Source organism: Mauremys mutica, chromosome 10 (assembly GCF_020497125.1).
Source record: "Mauremys mutica isolate MM-2020 ecotype Southern chromosome 10, ASM2049712v1, whole genome shotgun sequence".
Taxonomy (NCBI): Eukaryota; Metazoa; Chordata; order Testudines; family Geoemydidae; genus Mauremys; species Mauremys mutica.
This window is the reverse complement of record NC_059081.1, coordinates 3,741,544-3,757,300: the sequence shown is the minus strand read 5'-3', so window position 1 is coordinate 3,757,300 and position 15,757 is coordinate 3,741,544. Positions and strand designations below refer to the sequence as shown.

At 45.3% G+C, this 15,757-nt stretch overlaps 2 long non-coding RNA genes across 2 annotated transcripts in view; one reads left to right on the top strand and one right to left on the bottom strand.

The window, feature by feature from the left end:
- Positions 1 to 272: 272 nt before the first annotated feature.
- Positions 273 to 14,350, bottom strand: LOC123378306. The gene is made up of 4 exons (XR_006582558.1): positions 14,268 to 14,350; positions 13,488 to 13,598; positions 11,998 to 12,098; positions 273 to 420 (listed from the first exon to the last, which is right to left on the bottom strand). It is a non-coding gene; the product is annotated as an uncharacterized LOC123378306 (long non-coding RNA).
- Positions 12,499 to 15,757, top strand: part of LOC123378305 — a 155,427-nt gene continuing 152,168 nt past the window's right edge. The window contains exon 1 of the long non-coding RNA XR_006582557.1: positions 12,499 to 12,720. This is a non-coding gene — a long non-coding RNA (uncharacterized LOC123378305). The remainder of the gene's footprint in view (positions 12,721 to 15,757) is intronic.

Below are 15,757 nucleotides of genomic sequence, written 5' to 3'. Positions count from 1 at the left end.
CTGACATTGCCTGACATCTAACACTGAATTAGACAGCAATCAAAATGTTAAAAACTCAGTGACAGAGGATATGTACCCTCAGTCCATTAAAAATAGCTTATTTGAAAATATTTTGTATTTTATTAAAGTAGGGCAGACAGGATATAAGTGCTATAAACTTTCCACTGGAAGCGAACATTGCTGGCATTCCATTAGCTTAAATTATTACTCTTTCAAGGCCTGACTAATTTTTGCCCCTTCTAGTTTACAGAGGAAACGGTATGTTGGTTGTTTCACTTGCACAACCAGGGCAGAGGTGCATGCTTTAAAAAGTAGCCCACTCTTCCACAGCTTTTTTCTAGGTTGGTAGCAGGGTTACCCCCACACACTGCAATGTTTCTTTGAGGTGCCAGCATCTCTTGCTCCTTGAAGTCTCTTCTTCTGAAACCAGAGTGAAAGTTCTGTGAGACACATGTCAGAAGAGAGACCCGTTGTGACCAAGTCCAGCAGAGAAAAGGGCTTTGATAGAACTGGGCAGAGACCTGATTTTTTGATGTGGTGGCAGTTTCAGAAACAAAACAAATTCAGGTCAGGTCAAACCAATCTGAAGCTGAACAAAATCTGAGCGTTTTTGGATTTGTCTGTGAATTGAAAAAGTCCATTTTGGATTGGTTCAAAAGCAGAGATTTGAACATAGGGGTCTCCTATCCCCAGGCACTAGTCTACTCCTTAGGTTAAAGGCAGGATATAACAAACCCACTACCACCACCACCAACTCTTTCTCCTCCTTCAGCTGTTTTTCAGACTGGCCAAAACTATTTGTGTTAAATTTGCAAATTTGCTGACCGAAACAGTATTTTTCAGTGAATAAATTATGCATCTGAAAAGTGTCACCCAACTCTAGTCTTCAGTAGAACAGACTGGAAGTGGCAGAACTGAACGGCATCTCAAAAGACAATGATGTAAGTAGTTCAATTCCTGCGTGTCATGCTGCAGCATCACAAGTGGCTAAAAGGTCCCGTTCTCAAACAACAGTCCTTGTCAATCAACAGTCCGAGATAATGCCGGCATAAGACCCAGGGCCGAAGATGAAGCTGATGCACTACTTCCAGAATTTAGCTTCCCCAATAAAATTATATTGCAAGTTTCTACAGCTAAAGATCCAGAACATTGGAGTTTACTGCTTATGAGGCACTGAAAGAAGGGATATTTAGATCCAAATCCTCTTCTATTATTTTGATTCTGGATTGGATCACTAAGCTGGCAAAGGCTTAGTTCCTAGTTTTGGTTCAGATGTGGCTGCAACCTCAGGAGAGCTACAGGATTTTGATGCCAGTGAACAGAACTGGTTGAAATTTTTTCAACAGAACACTTTTCCATTGGAAAACACTGCTTCATCGAAATCAAAATGCTTCACTGGGACATTTCACTTTCAATTAGATTTCAATGGAAACATTTTGAAGTGATTAGAAATCGGACTGGAGTATTTTATTTGACCTTTTCATTTCCTTTCATTCCAACATTCTTGTTTCATTATGACTTTTAATGCTTTTAAACATCTTTGAACTTTGAATTGACGTTCATTTTATATATTATATTTAATATTACATTATGTTTTCTTTTGATAATTTTGAAATATTTCACTACGGTCGTTTTGATGTTTCTGAATCAAAATGTTTTGGAATTTCTGTTACGCCAGATATTTTAAGATTTTTGACTTTTCATTCCAATTTGGGACAATTCCTTTTTTCCCCCCAAAAAAATCGGAATTTCACTCAAGATGGAAATTCCATTTTCCGAACTGCTCTTCCAGTATATCTGAACCCCAGCTCTGATCCTGATACCAGCTCAAACCCAAGCCTGATTTGGATTCAGATTCAAAGTTGGCCAACCTCTTTGATCCATCAAAATGTACAAAGAATTGCTTCAGGTACTTCCTTTACTGGCTCCAATAAATGCAAACTGAACTGGACCATTACTCAATTAAAATCAACTTGTACTGAACTTTCTTCTGCTGCTTTGTGCTTTCAACTTTCATTCAAGCAGGATTTTTCCTAGGTTTTTAATAGAAATTCTGCAGTTCTCATTCTACCCTCCAATACACCTGTGCAACTCCATTGTTTTCAAATCCTACCCTTGATGACACCTGTGTAGCCCTCATACCTTCAAATTCTCCCCTCACATACACCATTGACTGCCCCGTGGTCCCCAATAAGGTTGCACAGATGTAACTGAAGGTAGAATTTTGGCTCTAAAATTAAAAATTACTTAATCTGCTTCTGATGCATGAGCCAGATGAGAATTGAGCTCCCTCTCACAGAGCTGTGATGGGTCTGCAGGGCTAACAGAAATAATAAATAATAATAATGATGATAATAAAGGAGTGAGGACTTATTTTTTGTCAATTCGGCAGATATTACTTGAAATACATACAAGGAAAAGATCAATATTAGGTACTTACATGGTCCCAATTACCACAGTATCTAAGCTTCTCACAGTATTTTAATGCACTTAGCTTCACAACCCCTCTGTGAGGCAGAGCAGTGCTATTATCCCCATTGTACAGCAGGGGAACTAAGGCAGAGAGAGAGATTAAGTGACTTTCCCAAGGTCAGACAGGACACCTGTGGCAGAGTTGAGAACTGAATTCAGATTTCCCATGTCAAAGGCTAGCCTCTTCTCTGCTAGGCCACCCTACCCACATCATTCAGATAGTAGGGGGCCTCTTCGGGGGCCTGAACATTTTGGTGCCTGTACCAGATTATGGAACAGCTCTCTATAGTACTTCTCAAGAAGAGCTGGGATAACCCAATACCCTATCCTGCACTCAGTTCTTACCCAAGGCTGTGTACACATGACTGCCGCATACGTAGTGGCTACCATATTTCTTAACACAGTTATCATAGCTTCAATCGTGGAGACTTAAAAACATCCCACTGCCTTACAGGGTGAATTCCACTGCAATGCACTGCGTTCCTGAGTTCGAAAAGGCCCTTTTCCCTTCCTTTGGGACTGGTGGACACAGAAGGCTCTAAAGATGCAAATTACTGCTTGAGCAAGAATAGCACCACCTACAAACCCAAACCCTCTTCTCTTCTGCTCGAGCAGTGCAAGACCTGATAGCCATCTTGTAAAAATAACTTGGAGCTTTCTTGATCGCTTGTTTATGAATTCATGTGCACACGAAACAGACCTCAGTGAAGTGGGTCAGGGAGGGAAACGTCTATTGAAACCGGAGCCTGAGGGAGACTTTTGGAGACACTGGGGAGATTCAGGGAGTTAACATTCCTTTGTTTTGTTAAACTGGAAACCCAATTAAGGGAAATAAGGAATCCAGGGCTCAGAAAGAGACTGAGAACTAAGGGAAGGCTTTGAGAGCCAAAAGAGAAGAGCAGTGCCAGTGGAAAAGAAGCTACCCAGAGTGGAGTTTATAGGCCACACGGCTGCAGCTGCAGACTTCCTGACAGCACAATTACACTGTGTGCTGCTCAGTTATGTAGGAGTTCAGCAGTTCAGTCTTTCATGGGTCACTCAAGGATAATGTCCCAAGATATCTGACTCGATTTCCAACAAAAACGCTGCAGTGTTTCCTTCCGATAGCAAACGCCTTCAGCACGTTCACAAAGGTGCCCCAAGATTCATAGGGCTGCGTGTCACAGAGGGACCAGTCCCCCTTGCGCAGTTAACATACCAGAAGCTTTGACCCAAATGGTTTCCTTTCTAGCAACTCCCCAATGTTATGTGTTTAACTGAGTTAACAAGGGATGCAAATAAGATGCTCAAAGCTTGGGAACATCCTGCAGCTTTTTTGCTGCTGTTTATATCTCACACACTGGAGAGAGAAAAAATACATGATGGGGCTGCATAATGGTTTTATTGCCAAAGCATTGGGACGACCGCATTACTCATGCACGACAAAGCCACAAGTGAACTAAGCAGGTCTTTCCAAACAAGTGGCACTAAAACTTTACTCCACCCCATCCCCAGAGTCTGTTTATGCCACATCTTTGTTTTATTTTGTTAGGAGGTTCTGTGGGTTCTCTTCCCTTTCTTCCCCTTCTTTGATGTCGAACATGGAGACAGTGATGTCACCAGGGTGGTCGGAAGTGAGTAACATCTGCTAGTGCAACATCAATTGAATGTTATTGTCATTTGGCCAACGCCAGTCGTGTGCTTGGCTGTGTGAATCTGAGCTGCAGCACCATGAGCCCTACTGAATGTGCTGTGAAGGAGAGAAGACCTAATAATGATTTAGACACCTGCCAAAAGATTATAGATTTCCTAGGCAGAAGGGACTGTTATGATCATCCGGTGATTCACTCCATAACAAAGGCCAGAAACTTATTTACCTATGCCAGGGGTCGGCAACCTTTCAGAAGTGGTGTGCTGAGTCTTCATTTATTCACTTTGATTTAAGGTTTCGCATGCCAGTAATACATTTTAATGTTTTTAGGTCTCTTTCTATAAGTCTATAATATATAACTAAACTATTGTTGTATGTAAAGTAAAGAAATTTTTTAAAATGCTTAAGAAGCTTCATTTAAAATTAAATTAAAATGCAGAGCCCCCCCCCCAGAGTGGTGGCCAGGACCCAAGCCAGTGAGTGCCACTGAAAATCAGCTCGCGTGCTGCCTTTGGCACACATGCCATAGGTTGCCTATCCCTGACCTATGCTGACCACAATATGTTGCAATTTGAAATAGAATATCAGGGCTGTAAGGGACCTCAGAAGGTATCTAGTCCAGCCCCCTGCTCAAAGCAGGACCAATCCCCAGATTCCTAAATGGCCTCTTCAAAGATTGAGCTCACAACCCTTGATTTAGCAGGCCAAGGCACACACCACTAAGCTATCCCTCTACAACTGCTAGGTCAATGTATCCAATATCATTCCATTGGGAAGCTAGATGGCTCTTCTTACCAATGGTCCAATACTCCCAATTCTAACCCCAGTGAGCTGTGAGATACAGGGAACTGAAACATGCCCTTAGTAACAGACTGGCTATTGACTGTCTGGGGCATCTTATGTATATTTTTGGGGGGAAATCTCTGCTTTTGAGGGTAAAAGAAGGAAACATTTCTGCAGCAGGGCTGGTGGTGGTTGGATTTTAATGGCACCTGTTTGAACCTGCTTTGGGGTTTGGTATATTGAAAGGCGTCCCAGTGGAGATGGATTAGTGGAGAGAGTGTAGGTGAAGGACCCAAAGGAGTGTGATAAGCATAGTTTATCGTGTGGTTTTGAAGTTTATCCTATTGGTGTCACCCCACTCTGCCTCACTGGAATAACCACTTCAGTCCCGGAATATGGTTCGAGTCACCACTCCAGTACCCGAGTATGGCTCTAGTACTGGAGTATGATTCAAGTCACCATTTCAGTACCAGAGTATGGTTTGAGTCACCACTCCACTACCAGAGTATGACTTCAGTACCTGAGGATGACTTTCTTAGATGCCATTTAAGGCCAATCATCAACTGAGCACCCAAATCAAAGTTGTTCCAGCTGTACCATGCTTGCAAGATTGAGCCCTAAAGTTCATGGAGCCATAACTTTGCATCTGAGAATGTCATTTCTTCCATTGACCAACTTTATCCCAAACTTCTAGGTATATGTCTTGTGATTTAAGAAAATAAACACTGGAAAGGCACAGAAGCTGGAGAAGATTGACACCGGGGAGTGTGATCTCTGGTGGCACTCTGAGAATGAAGTGAGTTTTCATCACATATGCAGGGCAGGACAATAGCTCAAATTCATTTCTTTTTCTCATTCCAGTGCTTGCCATTCCAACGGGATTCTGGAACATCCTTTTCAGTGGCTTGATCCCAAAGTTTGTCTGCCTCTTTTCCACCCCCTCATATTGCTGGGTCCCCCAAATGTTTATTTTGCTGTAGAGAAGTGCAATGTTTTTTTTCATTGAGGACATCCAACGCTAAATCTGGCCAGTGATGAGAGTTAAAAAGAGTTAAACAGTCCGGCCTTGTTTACAAAAGAGAAGGATCAGCTGTCACACTTGGAGTTTGTTTAAAAATACTTTTTTTTAACAGCCCCACTTTGTGTTTGAGTTTGTTGTTTTTGTTAAATAAATAACCAGTAGTGTCTCCATTGATCACCATGTGTGTGTGTGTGTGAGAGAGAGAGAGAGAGTTTTAGTTCACTTTCTAGCCAAAGCCAGAGAATGTCTAGGAGTATATTACAAAGTGCATGAGGGTAGGAATGTTAAATGCCATCTAAAACCAGCTCACAGCCCAACTCTGGGCAGGCCTCAAAAGTGATTGCCAAGACACAAGGCCCAGTATTTGGAAAGGATGAGTAAGAAACTTGTCAACGTGACCAATATAGTTGGAAGCCAAATGTACAGTGGGAATGGACAACTGGAACCAACATAGGGTCCTATGTCCAATACCCTGTACAGGGAAATAATTTCTGCCCCTCCAGCCCCAGGATGGTTTGGGAGTCTGGGAATCTGTGGGGCCTGTTGGAGCAAATGCAATGGTGCAGAAGGGGCGTTAAAGTCACGCTACGTGGACTCCCCTTCCACATAGGCTCTTAACTGACTTGTGAGAGGTAGCAGGTGATGCCTGCAAGGGGTACAGAGGAGCAGCAGATTGGCTGGGAAGGTTGGCAACATCCCATCCTCCTCACAAAGTGACCCTGGGGAAGAGGGAGGCAGAGAAGTGGCCAGATTCTCCCTCAAAGCTGCTCTCCTGCTCTGGGTTTTGCAGGCTCCCATATTGTGGCTGATCGCAGGAGCAACACATAAGGGGATGCAGCTGCTTGCCGTCCCACTTTGGCCTACGCTTCGCTACCACAATAAAGGAATGTTCTTAGCTCGAGTTCCCTAACTCCAGGTAAAATCCTAATGAGGACAAGGCAGTTTGCAGTTTCCACATAAGTGAGCAGGTCAAGTTAAATCCAATAGGTTTTAACTCTACTTAATAACATGCTTTTTGTTCGTAGCGAAGACAAGGCCATGGGTGCGACTAGGTCTTTCTCAGGTCCATCACCCCAGGATCCTCTTCTGTTTCCTGCCAGAACAGGAGAGGGGGTGAACCAAGGGAGGGGAGAAAGGGATTTAGTGGAACGGATGATCCCCAGGGAGAACTAGACGCCAGTCAGGGATGGGATTGTGGAAAGGCAAAGCCATAAGGAGAAGAGAGAGAGCAGTCATCAATAGAGAGCCATTGGCATGAGGGGAAAGGCTGGCATGGATTAGGATCAGACATGCCAAACCCGTAGGGGGAAAAACGCAGATATTGGGGTTGGTTTTGGCTTAACTAGCTTGTGAGTTGCTTGTTGGCTAGTTTTTGGCTTGTAGCTTGTTTGGCTTGTAGCTTTGTTGCTTATTGCTTCTTTTTGTTTTGATCGGCTCCCGGCAAGCAGGGGCAAAGTGAGGAGAAAGTCAGGGGTGCACAGTGGGCCCACCACAGTCCCAGACTGCACGCCGGGGGGATCGAGTCACATAGAGTGTTGGGGTTCTTGTTCTGAAATGGGATTAGCTTGATTATGGGCTTATTGTGAAAGTCGGGGTGCTTATTTACCGCGTGAAAGTTGGCAGCTGTGATTAGGATAGGTATTTTGAATGGGTCAGAAGGGAGAGGCCCTGGAAAAAGAGGATCTTCCAAATGACTATGTCCTGTGTCAAACTCAAAGTGGATGATTCGCCTATGGAAAATTTTTCTTAGGCCTTGTCTAGATGGGACATTTCTGCGCAGCAAGCTGTAGGGTCACACCCTGGCTTGTTGCCATGCCATAACATCCCATGCAGACAAGCCCTTAGGCTTGGAAAAGGTGTGGTTAAAGCAATCGCCGGCTGTTCTGGTACAACAACAAGGATAATGTATGGGCAGGGTAGCAATTAAAGGAAAGCCTTTGTACAGTTTAATTTGGCAGAGTGCCGCTTGAAGTACGACGTATGAAAATAACGAGCAATTTGTCCAAGACAAAGGAGAGTATGTACTTAGCAACATAAGTGTCTGCAAACACACCAGCTGCCCTCATTAGAGTGGGTTCTGGATGAGCACAGAACCAGATTTCTAGGGCTCCATCCAGATATTCGGATCCAGATTAGGGGTTGGCCCATAGCCCCATGAGAGGACTGCATTTCCCTCCACAGTCATGGAAAACGATATTTCTCCAAGACCAGCCGCTAGGGTGAGACACATGAGTGCAGATGACCAAACCTTCTCAAGAAAGGTGGAATTGGGTTCTGTAAGGGATTAGAATGACCAGACACCTCTCTACTTTCAGGGCTCAACTGTTTTGTAGCCATGTTGGTCCCAGGATATTAGAGAGAGAAGGTGGGTGAGGCACGACCTTTAATTGGATCAATTCCTGTTGGTGAGCAAGACAAACTTTCAAGCTACACAGAGCTCTTCTTCAAGTCTGGGAAAGGTACTAAGAGTGTCACAGCTAAAACAACCGTGTTAGTCTGTATCAGCTAAAAGAACAAGGAGAACTTGTGGCACCTTAGAGACTAACAAATGTATTTGAGCATAAGCTTTTGTGGGCTAAAACCCACTTTATCGGATGCATGCAGTGGGTTTTAGCCTACGAAAGCTTATGCTGAAATACATTTGTTAGTCTCTAAGGTGCCACAAGTACTCCTGTTCTTACAGCTAAAACACAAGATCAAACAGAAAATTTAGCATAAGTAGTTAGCACATATTCTAAGGGTCCATTCAAGATGAAGTGGCCCATTAACACCCTGCAGTCGTAGGACAAAAATTGGGTTAGTGGATTACAGATTGTTGTAATAAGCCATAAATCCAATGTCCTTTTTAAGACCATGATTTTTAATGTCTAGCAAAGCTATGAATTTAAGCTCCCAGGCTTGTCTTCTGAAACTGTTGTGAAGGTTTCCTTTGAGGATGAGGACAGGCCAGATGTAGAGTGATCACTTTGTGAAAAATGTTCACCCACAACACTTTCGGGAATCTCAAACCCCGATACTCAATTCCTAGGGACCCACCATGCTCCAAGAATCATAGAATCATAGAATATCAGGGTTGGAAGGCACCTCAGGAGGTCATCTAGTCCAGAATTTACTCAATTTGGAGAATTTAAGGCAGAAAGCAAACTCTCCTATTTGCAACGACACATCCCAAAGAAACTGCCTCACAAACCTAATGACAATGCAACATTCCTTCAACAATGCTGTACACTACTAACATGCTCTAAAGACAAGATCTTGTGGGAACACCCTCTGGGGAGTCTTGCCATAACAGTGGAATAGAATAGAATAGAACAGTACAGAACAGATGTAGGTTTTGTTACAAGATTGAACCTTCAGAGTGAATGCTTTGAACAAAGGCTTTCTTAATTCTGACCAAATATGTTCTTCAATTCACAAATCATTAGATCATTATTAAACTGACAGTAACAAATTATATTTGTACCAGTAGTGTACATTTACACAAGAAACAAATAAAATATTCACACTGAAAAGATCTTGCTATCTAGGTTCTTTGTAGACATTTAGGCCCAGCAGTACCAAAACACTGCAGGAAGGGCTGCTCTCAGATATATTGTATACACACATCCATGGCACTATATAAATAATAATTCCTTTTTCCATGAAAGATAGAGATCTTGAAATCTGCTGCTAACTATCCACCATGCTTTGGGAATTTTTTTTCACTTTCCAAACTTCCCGCTCAGTATTGTGGGAAGTGTAGCCTCGAAGCAATTTCTTGTATTAAGAAATACTGGTATTAGAATTACTACTGGAGAACATTCAAAACTCCATGTGTACATATTGCTACTTTGTGCTCACTCTATTTCGGGACCTTTCCAGTACCAAGCTACCCAGCAGATTTTGCCAGGAACCCTGTTCTCAAAGGGCTGAAGTCCAGTTTCTTTCCCAGACGCTTACATTGGGCTCCATGCTGGCAGGACCAATTTTGTCCCCTCAAGGCTTTCATGGAACTCAAGTTGTCTGTTTCCCATGCACATATCCTCTAGACAAGGTGAATTTTCCACTCAGATTTCTTTTTTCACTGCCAGCATTGGCTCAATTAATGCTAAACATTCACTCATCATTAGGTATGCTGCATATTTTGCAGTGATCCTTTTGAGTACAATTAGAAACATGGTTTGCATGCCTCCTTTCTCCCCAGTCCTTTAGGATGAAATCAGGAGGAGGCAAGGCTGATTGGAACATTTTCCAGTTTCTCCAGGCTGGAGAGCATCCCCAGTGACACCATAACGAAGCTGACAGACCTTTTAGGATTAGTTCAGTGGTGGAATTAAGCATCTGGACGAAAATTGGATATGATGGATTTTCCCCATTAGGGGTTTTGGTCTAATCCCAAGATAAATGTCTATCAGGGTAATTGCAGAGCAATTATGCTGTCTTTCTTAAGGATGTGGAGCTTTATTTACAACATATTCTCTCCCGCAAAGATACGTAAAGCTTATTTTTCCCCATTAGCAACATATCTGCTTAACAGCCACAGGGGATATCGGATGCCAGTTACTCTCAAAGTGTTAAAATGATATTGACTGATGTATTGGGATTAATATGTTGTCTCAGAAATCTGTACAATGCCTCTACATTAATAGCTCAGGGCCATCGTCAGCTGGCGCAAATGGGCATCCTGACTTCAAGATGCATGTCAATCAGCCTAGACTGCGACGAAGCTCCGCTGACTGATACCAACGGAGGAGCTTCCCCCACATATTTAAAAAGGAGCAGCAACAAAAAAACAGAAGTAAAAACCTGGCATCTAGATATTTTGGCCAGAAACCATGTGCAAAGTAAATTAAAAGATGGTGGGGTGGGGGGAAGAGAGAAAGGTAATTGCTTGTGGATTGCAGGAATCGCAAAAAATTGCACAACAGAGAGACCTAATACAAGTAGGGCTGCATTTTTGTAGCTGAAAAGCCAATAGATGGGGACTTCATTTCACATCTTCAGACTGCGTAGAGGTCTGAGAAATGCATCCTGAATGTCAATGCTATTGTGACTTCAAGCGCTCAAAGACACAGGGGCTCTTCTATGGCATGCAGGAATAACTGTGCCAATGTCCCAGCTAGTTTCTGGATGGACATTTACAACTAGCCACAAAAGGTGGGATGAGATTGGAGGCTGGATGGTGGAGATTCCACTATTCCTGTGCAGCATTGGTGCACGGGGCGGGGGGGTTTGGGCTTTGGCTTTGACTCCACCCCCATCCTGAGCCGTGGGGCTCGGGTGGGCTCAGGCTTCGGTCCCCACTCCTGGAGTCGTGTAGTAATTGTTGTTGTCAGAAGGGGGTCACAGTGCAATGACATTTGAGAATCCTTGGGGTAGGAAAAGGAACCTGTCTCGGGATATCATTCCTTCCTGCTAATAATGTAAGCGCCACTTGAACATAGCAATTTCCATCCCTGCTACCAAAAAGAAAAAGAAAAGAAACAAACCCAAAACATCTCATGCAATGGAGAACCTCAGTCCATAAAATAAAAAAAGACAAATCCAAATCAGTACATCTTCTTAGCAGTGCCCAGGATTTGTCTGGATACATACTACTAATTAAACTCATTGTCTCTTCATGCTGATACTCTGGTATCACAATGGTTCATAACTTCACCAACACATTAAGGGCAGTATCTCAGAAATGGCCTCTCATCTTCTCTGCAGTGAAATTAAGTGTGTTTATAAATGGTATAATTTAGACATCAGCCTTATCTGTAGGTCAAGATCAGCTGTCTGACTCTCTGCATTTCTTACTTACACGTCACAGCACTGTGTATTAACTTTTGTTGTAGTTCGGGATCTGGCGACCTGCTCCTTCCACTCAAGTGAAACTGATATTCAATTAACTTTGGCATTTTCCCTTCCTCTCATTTATAGAAATGTAGGGCTGGAGGGGACCTCAAAACGTCATTGAGTCCAGCCTTCTGAACTGAGGCAGGACCAAGTAAACGTAGACCATCCCTGACAGGTGTTTCTCCCACTTGTTCTTAAAAACCTCCTTTGGAAGCCTATTCCAGAGCTTCACTATCCTTAAAGCTTTTCCTAATTGCAACGGGGTCACACTCACCTCTCACGAGCCCCCCCGGTGAAGTGCATGTGCCTGCACTGTCTCTCACCAGTGCGGAGCAGAGCAGGACAATGATCTCCCGTGTCTTACATACGACACTCCTGTTAATATACCCCAGAATGGTATTAGCCTTTTTCACAGCTGCATCACATTACTGACTCATATTCAATTTGAGATGCACTAAAACCCTGAGATCCTTTTCTGCAGCACTCGCACCTCCCCAGTGATTCTCCATTTTGTAGCTGGGCATTTGATTTTTAACTTGCTAAGTGAAGTACTTTGCATTTGTGCTGGTTCAAAGTGAGTCAACATCTGGCAACGAGACGTGACAATGGTAACGTGTCATGGAAGGCATCCCTTTCTTCTAACACTTGTAACCGCTTTGGGGTTTAGAGACCATGGCCCCTTTAAATCTTTATCCGGAGAGGAAGAAGTGTTAATTGTTCCAGGAAGAGGAAGTGCTGGTTTTTTTGTGGGGGGGAAGAGCATGGAGAGAGGGAGAGCGCCAGGGTGTGTGTCTGGAGTTCCAGACAAGAGGGCTACAGCGAGCAGGCCCTCAGAGTGAAGCAGCCGAGAACCAGCCCAAAGCCTGGGGGGGACAGAGTGGCTGATTGGGGACACCCCAAGACAGGAGCCAGGAGGAGCCCTGAGCCAGGGAGGAATCACCTGAGGACAAACCGGAGCTGGACCTAATATCATGGCTGCCCAGAGGTGCATGGAGCCGTGAGTACTGGGCCTTGTGACTTTACATTGGTAGGGAGGCTATTAGCTAGTTAAGTGGGGAGGTGGTCGCTCTGTGTGGCTTTGCAGAGAAAGGCATTTGTTGGGAAAAGTTCACTGGCACCGAAAATGACCAGGAGCACCCAAGACTGACTGCCGGACTGGAACTTTGCCCCGGACCAGGGCCAGCTCCAGGGTTTTTGCCGCCCCAAGCAGCAGAAAAAAAAACCCAAACCCACGATCGGCGACAGCTCCACCGTGCCGCTTTCTTCTTCGGTGGCAATTCGGCAGCAGGTCCTTCCCTCCGAGAGGGACCGAGGGACCCGCCGCCAAATTGCTGCCGAAGAGCCCGACGTGCCGCTCCTTCCCCGTGGCCGCCCCGAGCACCTGCTCGCTGAGCTGGTGCCTGGAGCCGGCCCTGCCCAGGACTCCTGAACTCTGTGTGCAGACACCTTGCTCGGTGTCTGCCCTTTCAGACTGTGCGACCACTGGGCCTGTGGGGCCTTGTGTTGGATGCAATTCTGCTTTACCGCTCTCCCTGTCTTTCCCCTGTTGTTTTCCTCCTTTCATCCCACTGTGAATAAATCTCTTTCTTTCTTGTATTCACTGTGCTATTCCGGTATATGTGTGTTCACTCGGGGGGAGGGGGAACAGGTGCCCCTGGGATGCAAGGGACTTTCCCTGCTGTGTTTCTGTGTGCGCCTTTTCTTGGCCGGAGCCACCTGCAGAGCAGACTCCAGCTTGGCCACGAGGGCGCTAAAGTTACTCACCGAACAAGGAATTTATTAGAGACAGAGAAAGAGTTTAATCAGCCGCTCTGTCTCTAACTCTGCTTCACGCTGGAGAGCTTCCGCCTACAAAGTTTCCTGTTGCCAGGCTTCCTATGGGAGATTTAAAGGAATAATTGAGGCTCTTTGTTTTTCACAAATACAAAATGAGATAAAGTAGTACCCAAAACCCCCCATATAAAATGAAAAAATCCCCCTCTCCCCTTCTCTCTCTGGAATAGTGTGTCCCCGTGATGCGGTGTCTACCCCCCACAGGACTGGAAAAGGTTAAGGTGGCCAGGTCGGCCTATTAACTCCACAGACTGCACCCGGGGGAAGAGCCAGGGAGCAGGGAGCTGATTGCAAGCAGGTTCAGCTGGGCAGGAAAAGGCAGAGCCTAAAAAGCCAGGAAGCTGGCAACAGACAAGGGCTGCTGCTGGCAAAGGGCAGTCACTCCTTGGGACGAGGGAGGCGGGTTTGGAGCTGGTCCACCCAGAGAAAGGAGGGGAACTAAGGTGGTAGGTAACAGTCCGGGGAAGGAGCAGTGAGGGCTGAAAGGGTAAAATCCCAGAACTGCTGGGTTGAAGGTCCCTGGACTGGAATCCAGAGTAGAGGACGGGCCTGGTTTCCCCTACCAGCCATTGCAGGAGTGGTGCCTGAGGCGGTGAATGGGAAGACGGCCTAGGACTGCGAAGGAAGGGGGAAAACGCCGAGTGACCTAGCCGGAGGGCTGAGTCACCAAGAGGACGCTGCAGTTCCTGAGGCAAGACAGGAGCAGCAGACCTGAGAGCTAGACAGGGTGACGGCGTGCGACCACAGGAAGGAGCGTCGGCCTTGAGAGCTAAGCCCCGAGAGTGACCAGGAGGAGGCGCCCGACCAGCGGTGAGCGGTGCGCCCCGTCCCGGTCCCCTCCAGGCCCTCGTTGGTGGGGACACATCCCGTGTGTGCGGTGGCGCGTCTGCGGTCGGGCACGCGTGAGTGGTGGTGGTGACTCTGGTTCCAGTGGCTGAGCTGGAGGACGGGGAAGCAGGAGAACGAGCGAGCCAGGCAGACAGATGGGCGCAGACTCTGTGGGGCTAATGATGGAGATGCAAGAGGGGTCCCTGGGATTAATGGAGCAGCTGGGGCTCGGGGGGGGGGGGCGGGGGGGATAGGGCAGAGGTCCCTGGAGAAAGCAAGAAAAGAACGTCTTTAATGGATAAAACAAAATAACATACAATTCCCGAAAAAGAAAACTTATGCAAACTGAAAAGAAATTTCACGGGTCTCTAGGAACAATACCCATCGGCTTACACTCTGGCATCTTTTCCGAGGTGAGTGCTCAATGAATCATTGTTAATTAAACACCAGTATTGCTGACACTGAGTGTTTAAATATCTCAAAAAAAGCAGGAGACTAACTTAAAAACTCTGAGCTGTTTTTATAAAGAATAATACATTTGGGCTTCATTTGATTTGCCTTCCTGTTCCAGAGCCTTTAGGTTGTAGATCTGTCTATCTTAGGTACTTATATGGCTCCTCTCATGACACCACATGAGCGCCTCACAACCTCTAATGTATTTCTCCTCATGACACCCCGATGTGTGCTGTTACATCCATTTTAGAGATGGGAAAACCGAGGCACAGAGAAGCTAAGTGACTTGTCCAAGGTGATATAGGATGTCTGTGGTAGAGCAGGGATTTAAAGCCTGCCAGTGCCCGAACCATTGGCCCGTCCTTCATCTCACTTGTGTCACCTTTTCAAACTTTTCTGCAACTGTGAGGTCTAGAAACGTATTACTTACTTTTTTTTTAATAATAACAAATGCTAATCTTTCTTATATGACTCCAGGAGCTGGGGATTTTAAAAAAGTGCCAAAAATTGTGAGCATAGGATAAAATTGGGAACACCAATGTTCTAATTCTCTGTGTCCACAGTGGTAAGCGTTTACCTCTCTATGGAGAGCCTTGGGCACAGCAGGAGTGGTGAATTTCTTCTGGCTGTGGTGGGGGATGGAGACAGGATTAACGGAGTCACCATAGCGCCGGAGGGGCTTTCCCTCTTATATGCATGACAAAACAGCACCATCGAGGCCGCTGCATCCAAGCCAGCAAGTGTTTGTAGGCAGGATTGATAGATATAGGGCTCTGATCATCCACAAGACATCCATGGTAGCATGGATCCCATATAGGAAGCTGAGACTAGAGTATCAGTGGAGTCTCCCCGTAGAACCAGTGGGAAGCTTCTGTCTATCTTGGTTCTTATCTGGCACCCATCACTGCAGTATCTGAGTT